General features: G+C 46.1%; 1 protein-coding gene and 1 long non-coding RNA gene across 4 annotated transcripts in view; one reads left to right on the top strand and one right to left on the bottom strand.

The window, feature by feature from the left end:
• Window positions 1-1503, bottom strand: part of Znf280d (zinc finger protein 280D) — an 87948-nt gene extending 86445 nt beyond the window's left edge. For all 3 annotated transcript variants that reach the window (XM_029481144.2, XM_021172781.3, XM_029481145.2), the window contains exon 1: window positions 1381-1503. The gene's annotated coding sequence lies outside the window, so the exon portion shown is untranslated. The remainder of the gene's footprint in view (window positions 1-1380) is intronic.
• Window positions 1504-6174: 4671 nt separating this feature from the next.
• Window positions 6175-9995, top strand: LOC147002065 (uncharacterized). Its single transcript, XR_015048981.1, has 2 exons — window positions 6175-7229; window positions 9719-9995. It is a non-coding gene; the product is annotated as an uncharacterized LOC147002065 (long non-coding RNA).
• The last annotated feature ends 12528 nt before the right edge of the window (window positions 9996-22523 follow it).

Genomic DNA, 22523 nt, shown 5'->3' with positions numbered 1-22523 from the left:
CAAATGTGGAGGCCTATATCTCCTCACCTATTCTCAGGAACCTCACTGCAGTGAAAATGGGGCATACAATAATGAGGTAAGCGCTGAATGAGGAGTCCTAAAACTTAAGGTTCCATAATGGCCCCGGTAGCCAAGTGTTATCATCGTCATTTCTGAGGCTGACCTTCAAAACAGCTCTGCCAAAAAAAAAAAAAAAAAAAACCTCTCCAAAAGTAGCCCAAGGTAAACATTGACACCAATGACAGATACAAACACTCAAACTCAAGGATGGCTTTAGTGCAGATGGTGAACCATCAAAAAGCACAAGGTCCTCCAACCTGGTCCCTTCACCCTATCAGTTACATCCAAACAACTTGAGTTGGTACAGTCTTCTCTCAAAACAAGATAGCACACAGATGCCAAGGGAAGGGTTTTGTACCTTCAAACTCTTAAACTTCCATCGTGTGAATTTAAGGTTAAGGGCACTAAAAGACGTCCAAGTATTTAGATGATTCAGTCCGAACTTAAAAATAAAGCCAAATGTCAGTAAGGCGGACTATTTAAAAAAAAATTTTTTTTTTTCTTCGTGAAGCCAAAAGTCTCCATGCTCGCAGCAGGTTAACGTCCATTTTTTTCTAACATATTTCTTTCCTAATGGGTTACAAGTGCAGGTGAGTCGTGAAAACACCATCTTCTTGCGCAGGCTAAAACCTCAGCGCGACCACACGTTTGTGGTTTATTAAGTGAAACCTGCAAAGCTCAGCTGGAAAATCTGTCAGGCTCGGTTCTCCCCAAAGCCCTTCTCTGGTAGACAATAGCGGGGCTATGGCAGAGTGGGGACATTCCTTTGACAAGAAAGGTGGCCAGAAAGGAGCGGTCGTCTAGCACAAGGTAGGGCCTCTGTGGCTGTTATGGCGAACGCCATTGGGGTTCAGCTCTTGCGTGAAGAGTCGAGTGGGTAGTGTTGTGAGCTCGGGTCTCCGCCACACACACACACACACAAACCCGCGGACTAGGTACAAAGGACGAGGGGAGTCGTCCCCCGAGAGCACAGCCCGGCTGAGGAGAAAGCGATGGGAGGGCCTGCGCGGCGGCGAGGCCAGGCGACGAGGCGAGGCCAGGCGAGGCGACCGCTGGGCGGCCCTACACTGTGGGCCGCCGCGCCGCCGGCCGCCTCGCCTCGTCGCGCCGGGATCCCTCCCGCGCCAGGCCTGGCAAGATGGCGGGCCCGGCCCCACGAGCAGCCGGCCCCTGCCCTGCCCTGCCCGGCCCCGGCGCTCTCGCCGACGCGCCGCGGCCCGAGACCCCCACCCTGCGCCCCCGGAGTGCGGCGGCGCGGCCGCGCGGGAGGGCCTTCGCGGGCGGGCGGGCGGGCGGCCGCGCGGGGCGGGGGACGCTTACCGTGAGCGGAGCGGCTCGGCCTGACTGGAGCCCTGAGGAGGAGGAGAAAGAGGAGGAGGCGAGGGAGGAGCGCGGGCTGTGTACGCCGCGGCCGCTCCGGCTCCCATCGCGGAGCAGGGCTGCTGGGCGCCGCGAGGGGGGGAGGGGGGCCGTCGCGAGCCAGGGCGCAGTGCCTCATGGGTAGGCTCCGGGTCGCCCTCGCGCGTCCGCGCTCCCAGTCTTCCCGCCAACGCGGGAGGCGAGCGCGGCCATGTGCGCAGTGCTGCGGACCTCGAAGGCCCGGCCGGCCGGGCCCTGGCAGCCGGCGAGGCCACGCGGGGACCGGGCTGAGCTAGGCCGTGACGCTCATGGCTACCTCAGACCTAGAACTTGTAGGCACTCAGCAGTGAGTTCCAGCCTTCTCGGTGTGCAAGGGCATGGGGAAGGGTGTGAGAGGAAAAGGAGTTCAGTGTCCAGGATGGTACCACGTTGTTTTTTGAAAGTACGTTTTTGTTTGAGTATCTTTTTCATTCCTATTGTATGAATAGTAATCCGTAATTGGAGGTGGAAAAAAATGGCCGATGTATTTATAAGAATACATAGTCGTAAATCGGATCTGTAAGGAAACAGACCCCATGTTATATCCGAAACATAGATGGACATTTGTGTGTTTACACGATGTCAGATTTTGTAATAAATAAATAAATAAATAAAGTGGGGGCTGGGGAGGTGTGAAATGAGTAAGAGCCCTTGTTGCTGCTTTTCTAGAGCGCCCTAATTTGGTTCGCAGCACCCCCATGGTTGCTCACAACTACAGTTCCAGGGGATCTGATGCCCTCTTCTGGCCTCGGTAGGCACCAGACACTAAAGTGGCACACAGGCGTATATACAGACAAAAAACACAGATACACATAAACTCAAATACTATGAGCTACCTTCTATCAAATAGCCTCTGTGTCTATAGATACCAGGCCCTTGGCCATCAAAGCTTCTTTTATTGCAGTCTGAATTACTAGCACAATACATTTCATACCTAGAGAATGGGTACAAAAGGTTTAAAGAGACCAGCAGATTTCAGAGGACAAAAGCAGAAAGCTGATCCACGTATAAAGTGAGTGGCAGATACTTAAGGAAGGGATCTGGGAACCCAATAGGAGGCCCGTGGAGCTAGGGCTGCAGAATCGGACCACAGGGGGCTAGAAGCCAGAGAGGAGCAAGATCCATTAGAAAGACAGAAGGAAGACACTGCAGGTGGGCTAAGCCCAGCATTGTAAATTTAGGATTTGTCTGCCTATCACTTCCTTGAAAGAGATACCAGGTGGCCAGGTGAGAGGTTAGCAACTCAGTCACCATCTCAGTGTTAGGTGCCTGTATTATTAGTTTTCTAACTGAACTTAGAGAATGAATCCATGTGCATAGAAAGGGGGGTTATTAGAATGACTTATAAGCAACAAAGGCTGGCTATGGACAAAAAGTCCAAGAATTCAGTAATTGCTCAGTTCAGGTTGGATGTTTCAGTGGGTCTTCAAGATAGCCTAGGAGTAGGAGTAGGTAAAGAGGGAGGGGTTGTATCTCTACTTGGTTCTTGATTGTGTCAATAAAAAGGGGGGAAGCCAATTGCTGGACGAAAGAAAAATGATGGGACTTGCAGGTCCCAGAAGAGAAGGGACGAAGGGAGAGAGGAATTTGGACCAGGATTTGGACAGAAGAGGAAGCTTAAGTCATGTAGATCTTGGGGCACTTAGAATTTTTGTAGCCTCTGCTGCCAGCAAGGACTGAGAAGGTTGTGGGGAGCTGGCTGATAGAATTGGGGCAGGAAATTCTTTACCCAGCCGTTGAGTTATCTGGCTAGTTTTAAACTAATAAAACTGTCTAGTGTTTTCTATCCGGGTAGCTAAGGTGGACAGGAGAAGAAAGAGGGCATCCAGGGCAGTTGCTGGTGGTTTGGGGAAACTAGCCTGAGGAGGTTGGGGGAGCAATCGCAGCTCCTGGGGAAAATGACCAGCTGGTCATTGGCAGAGCTGAATGAGATTGGTGGTGGCAGATCACAGAGCTAAACCCAGAGAGGCTGGAGTGCAGGCTGTGGCACCAGGCAAGGAGGTAACATGTTTTTAAAATTACACGCAACAAGTAGGCTGTAAGGCTGAAAAAGTATAACCTAAAAACAAAATTCTAGGCCTTTAGTCCCAGGCTTAAGAATGTGACCTTTGAGACTCAATGCTCCAAGGCATGCTAATCAAAAAACAGATAGCAACATTCCTCTACCCACCCACTTCCTGGGTTCAGGAAGTGTTCATTCAAAGAAAGTCACCCTGACCCACCCTGACTGTTGCTGGAACCCTCTATGCAAAGGTGTCTTGACTTTCCACTTCCTCATGACTCTTAACTGGTATTTTTGGTATTTTCCAACAATGCCCCTCCCGACCTCCTTGAGTTGTGGTTTCTTCCTTTAAATACTCCCTTACCCAGCTACTCGGGGCGCCAAGGGTCCTCTACCCCAGCGTGGTGTATGACTGTGGGCCTGAGAGCACTCTTTAATAAAAGTCCTCTTGCAGTTTGGGGGTGTTGCCTCTCCTGAGTCAGAACGTGAGGGAGTCTTCACGTTGTGGGTCTTTCATTTGGTGCGTTGGCTGGGAAACACGACCACCCCTCACACCCGAGAACCGACTTGGAGGTATGGGGATCCCCTCTTGTGTGCCAGCTGGTGTCTCTGTTTTGAGTGTCTGTTTTCTGAAACGAAGGTGTGCTTGTTGTGTTGGTTTGTTTGTCTGTGTCTCGTCCTATATTTCTGAAGCACAGCGCAGTCTGAGTTTAGATCCACCTAAGTTTAGATACTTATCAGCCTGAGTTTTGGATTCTGATCTGTCTGAGTTTATACTGATCCGCCTGAGTTTGATTTCTCTGGGTTTGGTCGTCTAGGTGGAAGTGGAAGACAGTGTTTGTAGACGATGGGGTGATGGGGTTTCTGAAATGCGCAGGGTTTGTATTTGCAGCTGTCCTTTCGGGCGGTAAGGATCGGCAGATGTGCTAGGAGGATCACATCCCTGGGAAGTGGGGAGAGCCAGGGACGTCTGGTAGTCTCAGGAGATCGATCAGAGGCACAGAGTTCTGTTGAAGTGGAAGCTTCCCCCTCCAAAATCATCTAATTCTTTTGCCTGCTTGTGGAGGATGCTAAAGGGTCGAGTTGTCTGGATCTGTTGGTTTCTGTTTTGTGTGTTTTTGTGTTTAGAGCTATGTGAAAATCTAGAGAAGCGAAGGTAATTCTCATAGGTGCTTTATACCCTGACTAGAGATAGTTTACACCTGAGACATGAGAGAATGGGTTTTGAGAAAAGCAGTACTCTCCGACTATCTGGGGATAATTTGGTAAAAGAAAAAATAAATAAACAGTATCAATTGGTCTTTGGAGCCCTGCACCTGTAGTTAGAAGTCTAGTGTGTCTGGAGAAGCCCTGCTAGGAGCTGATTGTAAACGCTGCTCTTAAAGGGACCAGCAGCTTCTCAAGTTCTAAGGTAAGGGAACTGATGACTATTTTTCCTACAAAAATCTCTGTGCTTGTGAGTATTGGATTCATCAGGTGACAAGGGGCTTCTCTCTTGAAATTACAGCTAGAGAAATTAAGAATTTTGTTTGGTTTAAATAAGCAAATGTACGCAGCCATTTCATTTTTGTTTCTGAATAGTTTTAAAGGTATAAATATGTTTTACATGTCTTGGTTATAGACTATTGGCTCATAAGTTATTGGTTATGATTAAAAATTTGTACCATTGGTAACAGAAAGTTGGCTTAAAACTGGTGAGTCTGGGTTAGAGTAATTCAGAACATGTGGCATGAGCCAACCCATAGAAACAGGTCTCTAAAGATACACCTGAATTGGGTAATATTCTATGTAATTTTTTACCCTAGAAACCAGACTTATAAAAGATAGGATTTAGGGCAGTGTCTCTTTGAAGTATTGGGGGCTGCACCTTCTTGCATTTGTGTGCAGGAACAGGCAGCCAAACTTTGTAACAAGTAATATTTTTGGTGTTGATTTTTAAAGAAAATGGATTGTTTACACTGTTAAAATTGGGTTTTGCTTCCCAAAATTGTGGTTGTACTCTCATGTTACAAGAGAAATTGAAGGCTTCTCCGGAATCGGAGCCACCAGCTAAATCCATTGGCTCCTCCAAAACCTATGAAGCCTCCTGAGTAGCCTAGTCCACAACCTTCCCCTTATCCACACCCTCAGTCCCCGCTGATGGGGAACCCCGAACCCCTCGGGGCAGCGGGAGGCGGACCACTGCGGGTACATGGAGCTGCAGAGCGCAGAGTCTGGATGGACTCCAGTGGACCCGCCCAACCTTCAACCCCTTCAGTACTGGTCATTTTCCTCTGCTGATCTTTATAACTGGAAAACTAACCACCCCCTTTTCTCAGAGGATCCCCAATGCCTCACAGGGTTGGTGGAGTCCCTTATGTTCTCTCATCAGCCTACTTGGGATGATTGTCAACAGCTTCTGCAGATGCTCTTCACAACTGAAGAGCAAGAGAGAATTCTGTTAGAGGCTAGAAAAATATCTTGGGAGCCGAAGGGGGGACTACACAGCTACAAAATGAGATCGATATGGGATTCCCTTTGACTCGCCCCATTTGGGACTGCAACATGGCCGAAGGTAGGGAGAGCTTGAAAATCGCTAGGCTCTGGTCTCCAAGGTGCCTCAAGATGGCACTCTAATTTGGCTAAGGTAAGAGGTAATGCAGAGGCCAATCGAACCTCCCTCAGTGTTCCTTGAAAGGCTTATGGAAACCTTCAGGTGGTTCACTCCCTTTGATCTTACCTCGGAAGCCCAGAAGGCCTCAGTGGCCCTGGTCTCCATAAGGCAGTCACCTCCAGATATCAGAAAGAAACTTCAGAGAATGGAAGGTGTATTACAAGAGGGAGACAGTTAAGTGATCTAGTGAAAGAGGCAGAAGAAAGAGATAACAGGAGGGATCGTAGACAAGAGAGAAATTTGACTAGAATTTTGGCCGCAGTGGTAGGAGAGAGAAAAAAGACAGGACCTAGAAACCTGAGCAACAGAAGACTGAGCCTCAGCTAAAAAGGCTCAGCTGTGTCAGACTGAAGTTACTTATTTGGGATACACCCTTCAAGACGGGAAGCAGTGGCTAAAGGAAGCTAGAAAAAAGACTAACTCAGATCCCCACCCCAACTACACCAAGGCAAGTAAGTGAATTCTTGGGCACCGCTGGCTTCTGCAGACTCTGGATACCTGGGTTGGTGACCTTAGCTGCCCCCTTGCACCCTCTAACCAAGGAAGGGGAGGTTTGTGTGTGGACCTCAGATCACCAGAAAGCCTTTAAAGAAATTAAAAAGGCCCTACTGATGGCCAGCCTTGACCTTGTTGACCTAACCAAGCCTTTCACTCGTGGAAGAGAGAGAGAGCAGAGGTTGCCAGAGGAGTCCTTACTCAGACTTTGGGACCTTGAAAAAGGCCGGTGGCTTACCTATCCAAGAAGTTAGACCCTGTTGCCAGCCTGTTTTCTTGCCTGAAAGCTATTGCTGCCATATCTCTGCTTGTCAAGAATGCTGATAAGCTCACTCTGATGCAGCAAATAACTGTAGTGGCACCCCACGCTCTTGAAAGCATTATCTGATGGATGACCAAGGATCGTATGACACATCAGAGCTTTTGTTGACTGAACGAATGACCTTCGCTCTCCCTGCTGTCCTCAGTCCTGCTACCTTACTGCCCGAGACTTCACCCACTCATCACTGCGCTGACATTCTGGCAGAAGAAACTGGTACTCAAAATGATCTGAAGGATCAGATCAACCTTGGCCTGGGAGTTGAAGCTGGTACACGAATGGCAGTAGCTTCATGTTTGAAGGTAAGTGGAAGGCAGGGGCAGCAGTGCAGTGGTGGACAAAAAGCAAGTGATCTAGGCCAGCAGCCTCCCTGAAGGGACTTCGGCCCAGAAAGCTGAACTTGTGGCTTTGATACAAGCTCTACAAATGGCAAAGGGGAAGTCTATCAATATTTACACTGACAGCAGGTATGCTTTTGCCACTGCATGGAGCAATATACAGACAAAGAGGGCTGTTGACATCAGCAGAGAAAGACCTAAGATGCTGTGGCTAAATAGAATCAAATGGCAGATCTAACCACCAAACAGGTAGCCCAAGGAGCAATGATCCTGGCAGTCAAGGAGCCTAAAGATTATTATGATGTCAGAGAGACCAGCTTTAGATACATCCCTGAGGACTATCAAGTTATGGACAAATTAGGACTAGTAAAGGAAACCCTGTATGGGGTAGTAGAAACAGAAAAAGGAAAACTAGTCCTCCTATGGGAAAAAGGACACAAGAATGTTACAAACTTACATTACTTGACCCATTTGGGAGCCAAGAAATTAAAAGGTGTGGTTAGGTCCTCTGACTACTATATTACAGGACTCTGAATTGGCAGAAAAAATAGTCAAAAGCTGCAAGGCCTATGCTATGACTAATACAGGACATTCGATGTATACTCCTAAAAAGAGGCTCAGGGGCAACTGGCCTGGAGCCTACTGGGAGGTAGATTTTACAGAATCTAAGCCAGCTAGATATGGCAACAAGTACTTACTAGTGTTTATAGACATCTTTTCAAGCTGGGTAGAAGCTTTTCCTACCAAGACTGAGATGGCCAATGTGGTAGCCAAGAAGATCCTAGAAGAAATCTTCGCGAGGTTTGGGATACCCAAGGTAATCGGGTCCAATAACAGACCTGCCTTTGTTGCCCAGGTAAATCAGGGACTGGCCAAGATATTGGGGATTGATTATAAGTTACATTGTGCGTACAGGCCCCAAAGATCAGGACAGGTAGAGAGGATGAATAAATACATAAAAGAAACCCTTACCAAATTGACAGTGGAGACTGGTGCTAATGATCGGATAGCTCTCCTACCCTTTATGCTCTTCAGGGTTAAAAACACCCCTGGAACAGTTTAGACTGACCCCCTATGAATCACTCTACGAGGGGCCCCTCCACTGGTAAAAATAGCCTCTGTACATAGTACTGACATGCTGATTTTCCAGCCTTTGTTCTCTAGGCTCAAGGTGCTCGAGTGGGTGACACAGTGAGTGAAGCAGCTCCAGAAGGCCTACTCAAGAGAAGGAGACCTGCAAGGCCCACATCTCTTCCAAGTTAGAGATTCGGTCTACATTAGAAACCACCATAGGCGGGCCTGGTGGCACACACCTTTAATCCCAGCCCTAGGGAGGCAGAGGCAGGCAGATTTCTGAGTTCGAGGCCAGCCTGGTCTGCAAAGTGAGTTTTAGGACAGCCAGGGCTATACAGAGAAACCCTGTCTTGAAAAACAAAAAAACAAACAAACAAAAAAAAAAAAGAGCTACTGTGCAGAAAACCTGGAGAAAAGGTTTTTTCGTGGAAAGGTCCTGATCTTGTACTCTTGACCACCTTACTTTCTACCTTTATGGGACCCCTTTTGATTTTGCTTCTGCTTTTAATTATAGGTCCATGTGTGTTAGAGAGCAAGACTTAGTACAGTGCAGCTTTTAGTTTTGAGGCAACAATACCATGCCCGAAAGGATCAAGTGCATCAGGGAGAAGATAGTGTCTAGTTCTAAGATTAGAACTACTAACAAGTAGAAGTGGGGAATGAAAAAAGTATAACCTAAAAACAAAATTCTAGGTCTTTAAGCCCACCAGGCTTGAGAATGCGACCTTTGTGACTCAATGCTCCAAGGCATGCTAATCATAAAACAGCAACATTCTTTTACCCACCCACTTCCTGGGTTCAGGAAGTGTTCATTCAAAGAAAGTCACCGTGACTCACCCTGACTGTTGCTGGAACCCACTATGCAAAGGTGCTATTGTTAGAGACTCCTAGAAAACTGTCCTGACTTTCCACTTCCTCATGACTCTTAACTGGTATTTTTGGTATTTTCCAACAACGCCCTCCCAACCTCCTTGAGTTGTAGTTTCTTCCTTTAAATACTCCTTACCCAGCTACTTGGGGCACCATGGGTCTTCTACCCCTGCATGGTGTATGACTGTGGGCCTGAGAGTGCTCTTGAATAAAAGTCCTCTTGCAGTTTTTAGCAAGACCGGTTCTTGTGAATAATTTGGGGTGTCACCTCTCCTGAGTCAGAATGTGGGGGAGTCCTCACGTTGTGTGTGGGAAGCCGCAAACACCATTACAAGATGGCGCTGGCTTGGGTAAAGGAAAGGAATGGAATCTCTAGGAAGGCGAGGACACATATAAACCCTTCTGCCTCAGTGGGGTAGCAGTGGTGCATACCTTTAATCCCAGCATGTTGGGAGCTATTAAGGCAACGCTATTGTCCTGATCTCTGAATTGGGCCTCCCCCCCCCCAGAAGAAAAGAGGGTCAAAAGCGGGCCACCGGACGCACCACTCCGAGAACAACCACAGATCCAGCCCTAAGTCAGCACCGGATGTCCTGACCTCAAGATGTACCCTGATACGCCAAGTTCCTGCTTCCCCGTGTAGCTGCCAAAAGAAAAATTTCCGCTGCCCCATCCCTCCTGCTGAGGTGCATTTCTTCTGCCCCATTCCTCCTGCTGAAAGGCACTTCCCCTTTTGCTTGTGTATTTAAACCTCGGGCCTGACTAATACATTGGGGCTTTGATGCATTCCAGAACGTTTCCGTGTCGTTATTCGCTCAAGGCCCTCGTCCCTCTCTACCCCCCATTTGGTTCTTAGACCTTTGACTAACTGGACCTGCTGGACGGGTCACCAGCACTCACTCAGGAGGCAGAGGCAGGTGGATCTCCAAGTCTGAGGCGAACCTAGTGTACATCATGAGTTCCAGGACAGCCAGGACTTCACAGAGAAACCCTGTCTCAAAAAACCAAAGGTGAACCAAATATAGCTATCTCTTGTGAGACGATGCCGGGGCCTAGCAAACACAGGAGTGGATGCTCACAGTCAGCTATTGGATGTATCACAGGGCTCCCAATGGAGAAGCTAGAGAAAGTACCCAAGGAGCTAAAGGGATCTGCAACCCTATTGTTGGAACAACATGATGTACTAACCAGAACCCTGGAGCTCTTGTCTCTAGCTGCATATGTATCGAAAGATGGCCTAGTTGGCCATCACTGGAAAGAGAGGCCCATTGGACTTGCAAACTTTATATGCCCCAATATAGGGGAATGCCAGGGCCAAAAGAATGGGAATGGGTGGGTAGGGAAGTGGGGGGCGCTATGGGGGACTTTTGGGATAGCATTGGAAATGTAATTGAGGAAAATATGTAATAAAAATATTAAAAATTAAAAAAAAAAACCAAAGGTAAAAATATAAAATAAATGAAAAACATCATTCTGGCTCACCAGAGTGTCTCCATGTACAGATAAAATGTGTGGTCCTTCTGCTTCACATTTGTACTCAAGATGGAGCTGATTAGGGCAAGGCATGACCTGATCAGAACAGAAACTTTCCTACACTGAGAGCTCTCCAAAGATCAATGACAATAGTAGTCTAATTTTCAAGTGTGAACAATACTTAAATTCTTGCCTCTCACAAATCTGCCTTCCTATTTTGATTAAGTTTTTTCTCTCCAGCTCTAAACTTTTGCAGATATTCCTCATTAATGTAGCCAACATGCTGATTACCTTTCCAGATTAATCTTACCAAGAAACAACATTTGAATAATTTTGATTACTGCATCCTTAAAACTTTTTGGCTGCTAGTAGCAGTAGCAATGGGGACATAATCAGGTTAAGATGTGATATTTCACTTTGCCTCAGAAAAGAATTTCAGGATGAACCCGTACATAACAGAATTGGAGTTTGTTAGGAAGAAGTTTCATACACGTTCCATCATAGGGTTAAAAGAGAGGGGAGGACTTATAAAGTTAGTATGAGTACTGGAAATAACAATAACAAGCTTGTCTTAGTCAGGGTTTCTATTCCTGCACAAAACATCATGACCAAGAAGCCAGTTGGGGAGGAAAGGGTTTATTCAGCTTATACCTCCAAACTGCTGTTCATCACTAAAGGAAATCAGGATTGGAACTCAAGCAGGTCAGGGAGCAGAAGCTGATGCAGAGACCATGGAGAGATAGATGTTTCTTACTGGCTTGCTCAGCTTGCTTGCTTATAGAACCCAAGACAACCAGCCCAGGGATGGCACCACCCACAATGGGCCCTCCCCACCTTGATCACTAATTGGGAAAATGCCCCACAGCTGTATCTCATGGAGACATTTCCTCAACTGAAGCCCCTTTCTCTGTGATAACTGCAGCTTGTGTCAAGTTGACACACAAAAATCAGCCAGTACAAACCTCAAGAGACTAGTGAAAAAGCAACTAGTGAAAAGAAGCAGTTGCAAACATACAACTATTTTGGCTTAAAAGGCCAAAAAATGACAACTGGAATACTGATTTGGCACAAGGCAGCAGTTTTTAAAATCTATCATGAAAAACTCCTGTTCTCCTATAACCCTGAACTTTCACTCCTTCCAAATTCCCCCATCTCATTGGCCTTGAACACAAAGCCTTATCCAGTGAACAGTTTGAAGCTTAGACTTCACACCTCCAATTGGGTTCAATCACAGACTTTTCTAACAAGAGTTCTTCTTAGCCAGCTGTAAGTATGGAAGGAAAGTCCTACTGAAAATGGACTATAACAGTCTGTTTCTTACAGTAGTGTATATGATGGGTGCCATGCACTAATGCCAGGAAAGGAAGGGTGTCACTGGATGCTGGGAGGTTGAAGAGAATTCAAAAAGTTGCAGGTAGATAGAGCATGACTTATTTACCAGTACACAGGTCTCTAGGCATCAAGCACTCAGTCATGCAAAAGCACTTATGTACCAAGCACAGGTCAACACACACATACAGAGACATATATAGGCAGGCTAGCCTAGGCAAAAGCCAATGCCTAGACATCAAAACAATATTTATACAGAATCACACACACACAAAATGGCATTCTGCCAGGAATAGTTATGACACATTACATCACTGAACTACTGTTTACTTTTGGGTTCCCCATACATCAGATATGACTTATCTTGTGCTGACTCATTACCACCCACACCTCACACCCCTTGCCAAAGTTTAGCATTAGCCATTTTGGCCCTTGCCGAATATCTATATCAGTGCTATGTTGTCTAAACAAAAACTGGCCTATCCAGTGCTCTCAGTTCCTAACACATAGACAAGAACAAAACCTTAGGCTCTTTTTTTCAAGGCAGGGTTTCTCTGTGTAGCCTTGGCTGTCATGGAACTCAATCTGTAGACCAGGCTGGCTGTGGAATTACAGAGATCCACCTACCTCTGCCTCCCAACTGCTGGGACTAAAGGTATGCACCACTACTGCCACACAAGCTTAGGCTGTTTAAGAAAGTCACGCCGGGCGTGGTGGCGCTCGCCTTTAGTCCCAGCACTCGGGAGGCAGAGGCAGGCGGATTTCTGAGTTCGAGGCCAGCCTGGTCTACAAAGTGAGTGCCAGGACAGCCAGGGCTACATAGAGAAACCCTGTCTCGAAAAAAACAAAAAAAAAAAAAAAAAAAGAAAAAAGAAAGTCACAATTCAGAGTCTTTACAGAAGCCATATGTACCATCTTAAGTGAAGCTACGAGGCAGGCGGATTTCTGAGTTCGAGGCCAGTTTGGTCTACAAAGTGAGTTCCAGGACAGCCAGAGCTATACAGAGAAACCCTGTCTCGAAAAAAAAAACCAAAAAAAAAAAAAAAAAAAGTGAAGCTACGCCCCAAAAGCTTGCTAAGGAACCTTTTCATTTTTTTTTTTTAAAGATGTATTTATTTATTATATGTAAGTACACTGTAGCTGTCTTCAGACAGTCCAGAAGAGGGCGCCAGGTCTCGTTGCGGATGGTTGTGAGCCACCATGTGGTTGCTGGGATTTGAACTCTGGACCTTTGGAGGAGCAGTCGGGTGCTCTTACCCACTGAGCCATCTCACCAGCCCTCATTTTTGAAAAATGAGATCATAGGGTATTTTCTGATATAAATTGAATGGGATCACAGCTGATAAGATAAAACCCTATGGGCTGGTGAGATGGCTCAGTGGGTAAGAGCACCCGACTGCTCTTCCAAAGGTCCAGAGTTCAAATCCCAGCAACCACATGGTGGCTCACAACCATCCGCAACGAGATCTGGCGCCCTCTTCTGGAATGTCTGAAGACAGCTACAGTGTACTTACATATAATAAATAAATAAATCTTTAAAAAAAAAAAAAAGATAAAACCCTAGGTCACCTAGTTTGTAGGGGGTGTTCAAAAATGTTTACCATAAACAAAAGATTAAACTTGTTTGTGAGATATCTGAAAATCCCCAGGAAAGAAGTCCATACTTGAAGGTCACATGCCCTTAGGCCTTGAGTATGGCTCATTCATACTTTACATTCCTAATCTGAAAATAGCTATTTGGGGGAGGGGGGGTGGGTTCAAGACAGTTTCTTTGTTGTTTATTTATTTATTTATTTATTTATTTTTGCGTAGCTCTGGCTGTCCTGGAACCGTCTCTGTAGACCAGGCTGGTATTGAACTCTGCCTGCCTCTGCTTCCCAAGTGCCGGGATTAAAGGCATGCACTACCACTGCTTGGCCTGAAAATGTTGTTATATAATGGAAATGTTGTATTTATGTTGACAGCCTTCACAGAAAATGTTGTTGAATTTGTGGAATTTTTGATTCTCAGTTGGTGAGAAACTTCAGCAGATTCTGAAGTCCTTTTCCCTCCCAAATCCCTTATCGGGCTTCACTAGAATACCGACCAGCCTCAGTTCTCTTGACTCACTCCCCACACCTTCCTATTATTTCTAAGAGCTTTGCTTCCACTGACCACTAATGCTTCAAACCTCTCTTACATGCTGTGTGTTCAACTCTGGGGACACTCATAGTACTCACTCTCCTTATGTGAGGTCATCCTGGACACCTTCTCCTTATTGATTGTAATAGATACCATTTTCTAGCTTCCATACCACAATACTTTGGTCTTTACCCATGTAGTTTGGGGACACAATTAATGTTATCCTCCTAAAACAACTCCACATTGGTCCTAACATGCTATTTTTAGGGTAAAAACCTGGGTTCCAGCAGGTCCTAACAAAGTAGGCTGTGTAGGGGAAGAAACTGATGATGTGTCAATAAAGACTGCAGAAGCTAATGGCTAGGTGACAAAATAGAGGTGGGATTGAAAGACCCCCGTAGGGAGACCCTCACTCAAGTCTCGGGACCGCCGCGCACCCAGTAGGACACTGAGACCGGATCTTGTGATCACACGAGGAATTTTATTGAAAGCGAGACAGAACGAGACAAGACGAGAGCTCAGGCCAGCATGCTGGGGTCGAGACTCATGCTCCAGGCAGGAGTAGAGGAGTTTCGACCCCGGCCTGAAGTTTTACAGAGCTTTTAAAGAGAAAAACCACAAACCAGGGGAAGGGAGGGGAAATCATAAAAAAATTTTTAACAATTAGATCATAGATCATGTGCTACCTTAGGCAATGCTTCTGGGGCGTTGAGACATTCTACAGAGGTCGTTGGAACATTATGATTGTTCCAGGAAAGGTAAGGTATGTTCCGGGAGTGGCTGAGGCCTGGGGACCAGATGCTTATGACTCAGGTGTTTATGACCTTAACGGGTTGCCAGGAATTTTCCACTCTTCAGGATTACTGGGTCCCAGGAGGAAGAGGGGGGAGATGAGAAAGAGAGAGGGGCTTTGGGCCAGGCTTTGAAGGGAGAAGCATGGACATCATGTAGACCTGGGGGCAATTAGAACCGATGGCAGCCACCACCACCAGATGAATTCTAATATAGAGTAGCTGATGAGTTTAGAACAATATATTCCAAGCCCAGCAGTTGTGTCATCTGGCTGATTTTAAAATATTAAGATTGTCTGGTGTTTTCCATCTGAGATGATTCAGGTGGGCAAGAGAGAGGGCAAAACTTAGGGGCAGTCGGTGTGGAGGTCAGTGGAGCCAGCCACAGGGGAGGATGATTGGTGTAGAGCATTGCTGCTCCCTGTGTTTATGGGAAAAGCATTAGCTAGCCAGCAGGTAGCTGCTGCTCCCAGAGCCTAGCTGGAGCAAGCATGTTTTCATAAAACTACATGCTACAAGGGTGAGCCACCCACCTTAGTCTGATAGGTAATGAAGAAAACCCTAGAAAGATTTTTGTGTGGCCACACTGGGAAGAGGAACAAGGAATAGATAAATGTGTCTAGTGACCCCCCGACCCACCCACATACACACACACACACAAAATTCATCTTTGTAGTACTGAAATGAGCTTTAAACTCTTAGATAGAAGAAGAACTGTGGCAAGGGACACGGTGTATACAGAATTAAGCAGTCCTAGGTGATTGTGAGAGGACTGAGACAGGCTGATTCCATCACAGGCTTCAAACTAGCAGTTCAGGAGACTAGACCTAGGTCTGTTTCCCAGAACTGGGCAAGTCCAGGCAAGTCATTTACTAAAAAAATCCCTTGGCCTCAGGCAGTGAATCAGATGCTGCCTTGCCACCTGGCCTGAGGCAAAGGCAGTAAGTCTGCAACAGTTTCCAGGCTTCCCCAGCAACAGTTTCTAGCACCCCCTCCCAATCTCATCCCCAAGCAATGGTTCTGGAATGTCCCTAGAGATAGTATAGTGCCGGGAAGTTTTTATGAACACCAAAAGACCAGGAGCTGATCAGATGCAATCCCACCCAGGTCTTTATTTATAAGCTTGAGCTTGGGCTTAACTCACCACTGAGTTACCACAGGACAGTTTGGACTGAGAAGCCCTGATCTCTCTCTCATCAAGACAAGGTTTTATAGAAAATTGCAAGCAAGGGGTGTTTCTAGCCTTGCAAGCATCTAACTGGGCAGGGGGGGGGGGTCGTGCTACTGTGGTCTTTAGCATAATTGACTGGTGCTGGGAGCCAAACCATAAGCTTAGCATCTGTTTTCCTCCTGATTGGAGGGTGTTAGGAAGTGAAGTGTCACGGGAGATTTGTAACCTGGGGGTGCAGATTTGTTGGGGGAATAACCGGGAAACTGGTGCTAGACACAGGTTTTGTTGGGGGTGAGGGGGTAACCTGGAAACACATGTTAGGGGGAAGCCTGGAAACTGGTACTAAGTACCAGCCAGTTAGTCAACTTGAGTTCAACCTTTGGTCAGATTCTCTAAGATGGAGTTTGAACCCCAAAAAAACGTGGTCTCTCAATAGAGACAACTAATTAAGATAAAGGTCACCTACCCCTTCCTAGAAGTCTCCTAATGTGCTTTAAATTGGGCCTGTGAGCTCACCTGGGTGTCTCCATCTTGGTAAATGGTAGACACCAGCATGCTGGACTTATGCAGAATAAAATGATCTTTGCTTTTGCATACTATTTGAGTCCAGGGTATCATTCTTCTGCAAATTGAACCCTTACAATAGGTTATTTCTCCATTGCTAGTAAAATGAGCCCATTCACACCTGATTAGATTATGTTAAAGTCAGGTCTATTGAGAAGCTGCTCTCCAGTGGGTGAGTTTCCTGGCCCCAAGGACCAAGGACAGCAAAGTTGAAGTTGCCATGGGGAAAGGGAGGAGTTAAGAGAGGTGGGGCACTTTCAAGTGTGCAGAGAAAGAAGAGAAGGAGAAGAAGGAGAAGGAGAAGGAGGAGGAGGAGGAGGAAGAGGAAGAGGAAGAGGAAGAGGAGGAGATCTGGATTAATGTAGAGAAAGCTGGAAAGTTTAGGGTTGGAGGTAAGGAATGCCCGGTAGGGACTGAGGGATGCTGGGAGAACCTGGAGACCAGACCTGCTTATGTGCTCAGTCTCTGTCTGAAACCAAACACTAGGTAGTCTTACTGGTTCTTGTTTCAGTGTACCTCAGTGATTTCCAACCTTCCTAATCTGTGACCCTTTAATACAGTTTCTCATGTTGTGGTAATCCCCAGACATACAATTGCTTTCATTGCTACTTCACAACTATAAATTTGCTACTAGTATGAATCATAATGTAAATATCTGATATGGAGGATATCTGATGTGTGAGCCTCAAAGGGACCCAGGGGTTGAGAGAACTGCTGTCTAGCTCCAGCAAGGTGGTCTGATGAACACTGTTACTGCTTTCAAGGGAAAGTTGGTTTTGTTGTTGTAGGGTTTTTTTTTGTTTTGCTTTGTTTTTTCAGGAGATGCTCGCTTCTGATTCAGGATGCTGCCTTACCCTCCAGGCAAGTAAGAAACATTAAAGATTTATCTATTTATTTTATGTATATGAGTACACCATTGCTCACTTCAGACACACCAGAAGAGGGCATCAGATCCCATTACAGATGGTTGTGAGCCACCATGTGGTTGCTGGGAATTGAACTCAGGACGTCTTGAAGAGCAGTTGGTGCTCTTAACCGCTGAGCCATCTCTCCAGCCCTGTAAGAAACATTGAACATTGGGGTTTATCTGTCTCTGTCAAACACTATAAAACTTTTCAAATTGAAATATTTTCATCTCCCCTAGTAAAACATTTATGCAAATGTTTGAATTCTCTCCCACCTGTTAAAACCTTTCTTACAGAGGCAGAGGCAGGCGGATTTCTGAGTTCTAGGCCAGCCTGGTCTACAAAATGAGATCCATGACAGCCAGGGCTATATAGAGAAACCCTGTCTCGAAAAACAAAACAAAACAAACAAACAAACAAAACCCCAAAACCAAAAAACCACTTTCTTACACTAAGGACCCACAGCATTCTCCTAACTGGAATGACTTCAACAACAAACACTTCCTGCTTTCTTTCATTCCCTTTTCCCCAATTCTTTTTTTTTTTTTTTAAAGATTTATTTATTTATTATATGTAAGTACACTGTAGCTGTCTTCAGACACTCCAGAAGAGGGCGCCAGATCTCGTTGCGGATGGTTGTGAGCCACCATGTGGTTGCTGGGATTTGAACTCTGGACCTTCGGAAGAGCAGTCGGGTGTTCTTACCCACTGAGCCATCTCACCAGCCCCCCCAATTCTTTTAAAACTAATCAACCATGAAGACTTCGATGTTGAACTCCAGCCAGTGGGAAAAAGAAGTCACCAATTGGGTTACAATATAAACTGCCTTTTGATCAGAGGTAATGTTTCACCTGCTGAGAAACTTAGAAGGTAGAGGACACTCTTAATACTGGATAGAAAGTCTGTATTGCACCCCAACAAATGCCTAGGGAACTTGCCCTAATTATACAGCCGCCAGCCTCACTGGTTTTTTTTTTTTTTTTTTTTTTTTTTTTTGGTTTTTCAAGACAGGGTTTCTCTGTGTAGCCATGGCTGTCTTGGAACTCACTCTATTAGACCAGGCTGGCCTCGAACTCAGAAATCCACCTGCCTCTGCCTCCCAAGTGCTGGGATTAAAGGCATGCTCCACTGTTGGGAGCTATTAAGACAACTCTTGATCTCTAAATTGGGCCTCTCCCCTCGAGAAGAAAAAGGGGTCAAGCGGGCCACCGATACGTGGATTCCGAGAACAACCACGGGATGTTCCAGCCCTAAGTCATCGCCGCCGATGTCCTGACCACACCCTGATACCACCAAGTTCCTGCTTCCCCGTGTAGCTGCCAAAAGAAAGAATTTCTATTGCCCCCCCCTCCTATAAGTACTTCTCCTTTTGCTTGTATTGCCCTACCCCTCCCACTGATAAGTATCTGTACTTCCCCTTTTGCTTGTGCATTTAAACCTGGGGCCTGACTAATACATTTGGGGCTTTGATGCATTCCAGAACGGTTTCCGTATCATTATTCGCACAAGGCCCTCATCCCTCTCTAACCCCATTTGGTTCTTAGGAGGAGGTCCCCTCGAGACCCTCGAATAACTGGACCTGCTGGATGGGTCATGCCACCCCCCTGCCCAGCTTGATTTTGTTTGTTTTGTTTTTGTTTTTGTTATTTATTTATTTATGCACAAAACCATATCCTGATAACCAAGAACAGTTAGTGAGAAGTGAGATTAGAGAAGCCAAAAGGCAAGGTTAGTACATTTCGGGATCTCCTGGATCCTGGAACTGGGGGATGGTCCTTGATGGATTAGGTCTTTGTTCATGTTTTGGCAGGTGTTGAGGCCTATGCGGAGCGGAATTTTTCCATAATTGAATGTGTAATAAAGATGACAAGAAGCCGGGCAGTGGTGGCTCACTCCTGTAATCCCATCTCTGGAGAGGCAGAACCAGCGTCGGTGTGAAAGGCCTAGGCAAAGGGAAATTTGGTCTCGGGCTATGTGCTGGGCTGGGAACAGACCGAGACTTCCTGGCCAGTGCCAAGCTGGGGATAGCGTGGTTTGTTTTTTAATTATTACACGCAACACCCATGTGCTGGGTTTTAAGTTCAGAATGGTGGCTCTGAGGTCTCAGGACCTGTTACAGGAGTCTGTTTCTTTTCGACTCCAGAATTACTTCTAACAGGAGATTGAGATAGATTTGACAGATATTCCTTAAGTAGTTAAAAAGCCGACCCTTAGAGAGGTAGTTGATCCAAAATAAATAAAACACAAAGTGAAGACAAAGGTGCTAGCCTTTTTCCTAAATGTAGTGCCTGTGAATGTAAATGAGAAATCTATGCTCTTTTGCAAAAGCAGTTTCTGTGTGCCTACTTCAGTCAGACTGACTAAAGCCACATTTCTGCCAGTCACATTTCTTGTTTCAGAGTATATAAATTGATGACATGAATGCTCCATGGCACAGTTAGGGGGAAGATTTTTATTGTAGAAATGAGAGGGAACTGCCAGAGGCACCTGTAAGAGTCCAGAGCAAAGAGAGAAAGACTGAACATGACCAGCAGACTGGACCTAACCAGGGCTGTCTTCAAGATAGAGAAAAATATCAGGGGATAGAGAATAGAGAAAGCATAGTGACTAGCAAGAGCTCAGCACAGAGAACATAGAGTAGCAGGGTTCTATGGAGCTGAGGGGAGAGGCTTGGGGGGGAGAGGTGCTGGTGATCTAGAGGGGGAGGGTAGGAGGTAGGAAGGGTTTCTTCCATTCTTGTGTGTACTTTGAAATGTGTAATAGACACTTGCAATACTGAAGGAGCCTGGAGGCCAGCAGTTGATATGCTAACAGGCAGCACACATAGCCATTTGTCCCTTCTGCCAGAAGGAAGGGAAATGGCTCCTTTTGGTAGATGGGAACTGGTTTTCACAAGTTCTTGAGGAATGCTGGCTTTTCTCTGACTGCCAGAAATCCTTCTATAGCCTGGGTTGAGCTCACTGGACTTTTTAGAGTTTGAGAAACTGGAGTTTTCTATGGATTAGACACAGAGGTCTATCAACATGAAGCGTAGGACTCTTGTCTGAATGCATGGAAAAGAGATTTTTTTCCCCTTCCTCTGGAGAGTGTAGTGTTAGAATATGAATACAGAAAGCACGGTAGTCCTTGCTTATTTTGCCACCGAAGAGGAACAACTGATAATAAAACTAGCACAGAGAGCAGGGAGGGCTGGAAAGATCAATGGTAATGAGAGGAAGCCAATTCCAGAGAGTAGCCTAAACCTCAAGTTCAAAGCCCACCTGAACCCCTTGTTCTCACTGGACTGTTTTGGTCATGTGACACAATCAGTGCACGTGTTGTTCAGGTGAATGCTGTGGAATTGCTAGAGTTCTTTGTTATATGAATTAAACTCCCCCTGCTGTTCAGACTAGAGAATTCCAAAAGAAGTTACTGTGGCATAGCTTACAGGCCATTCACTAGGCTCCTCCCAGGGGTACCTAGCAACAGCTTACATCACCATCCACCACCACTGCCGGGTGCACCAGGGGTGGGCTGCATATAAAAGGACTACTCTATACTCCAGCCTGCTCACTTTCTCTGTTCCCACATGTTCCCCCACATACACTGTGTGTGTGTGTGTGTGTGTTTCCAGTGTTCTCTGTCACCCTCTTTGGTACTTCTCTGCCCTCGTGGCTCTACTCCCTTTTGTCTGACTGCCTGTCTACACATCCACTCATCTGCTTCAACACCTTCTCCAGGTCCTCCCCCATTCCCCCATAAACTCCCTTTATACCAGGTCTGTTGCATGGTGTAGTTACTCAGGGACATTCCTTGGCATGGACCCACCAGGTACCCCCTCACCACATTGTATTTTATAACAGCAGCTATGTTTCACTGAATGTATTTGAGCTCCTGAAATCTTTTATTTATCTAAAAGTGGAACCTTTCAAAATAATCCCACACAACCCAGTTATGAGTCCTTTCCAGAGAGCAACTAGAAGGGTTGTTGGCACCTGTTCTCCAAGATTGTGAGAAATAGAACCACAAACACAGACATCACGACAAAACCTTTATTATTGTCTCTGCTCTCCAAAGGGCCAGCATATCTTTCCTACACATTGTTTATCTCCCATAAGTACCATTTTGTACCCCAACTCTGAGTAGTCATTTGTTTTCCCATTTGTTCTCTCCCTCCCTTTTAGGGCACTATTGAAGCCCCAAATGCTAAGGATCCTGTAACTTTACTTTTTTTCCAAATCTATTTTTTTGTTTTGTTTTTTTTTTTTGTTTTTTCGAGACAGGGTTTCTCTGTGTAGCCCTGGCTGTCCTGGCACTCACTTTGTAGACCAGGCTGGCCTCGAACTCAGAAATCCGCCTGCCTCTGCCTCCCGAGTGCTGGGATTAAAGGCGTGCGCCACCACGCCCGGCCCAAATCTATTTTTAATAATGGTTCTTTTTGTTTGTTTGTTTGTTTTTTGTTTTTTTGTTTTTTGTTTTTGGTTTTTCGAGACAGGGTTTCTCTGTATAGCCCTGGCTGTCCTGGAACTCACTCTGTAGACCAGGCTGGCCTCGAACTCAGAAATCCGCCTGCCTCTGCCTCCCAAGTGCTGGGATTAAAGGCGTGCCACCACCGTCCGGCATGGTGTCCTTTTTATACTCCCTCCAAACATGTGTCCATCATGGGTTTTACCTCAGCAAATTCGTCTGTCTCAGCTGACATCTCTGCCAATTAGCCCGAGTCCAAGGAAGCAGCAAGAAGCTGCAGCACACCACCAGAAGGTTTTTGGCACATTTCTCTCTGTGGAGTCTCAACAAATGGAGCTCAACCATGAAAAGTAAGGTGGACTAATACATGCATGTTGTTAGCAAAGAATTCTTTATTACATGTCCTTTCACATGCTTGCTTTAGCAGAACATCCTTTCTCCTGTGTCTGCTTCAGTGAAGCATTTCTTCATGAGTCTGCCTTAGTCTCTCACCTGTGTCCACTTCAGCTAAACA

This window comes from Mus caroli, unplaced genomic scaffold (assembly GCF_978045245.1).
Source record: "Mus caroli unplaced genomic scaffold, Mus_caroli_1 scaffold_11, whole genome shotgun sequence".
Lineage (NCBI taxonomy): Eukaryota > Metazoa > Chordata > Mammalia > Rodentia > Muridae > Mus > Mus caroli.
The sequence above is the reverse complement of the archived record's forward strand: the minus strand, read 5'-3'. Positions and strand labels throughout refer to the sequence as shown.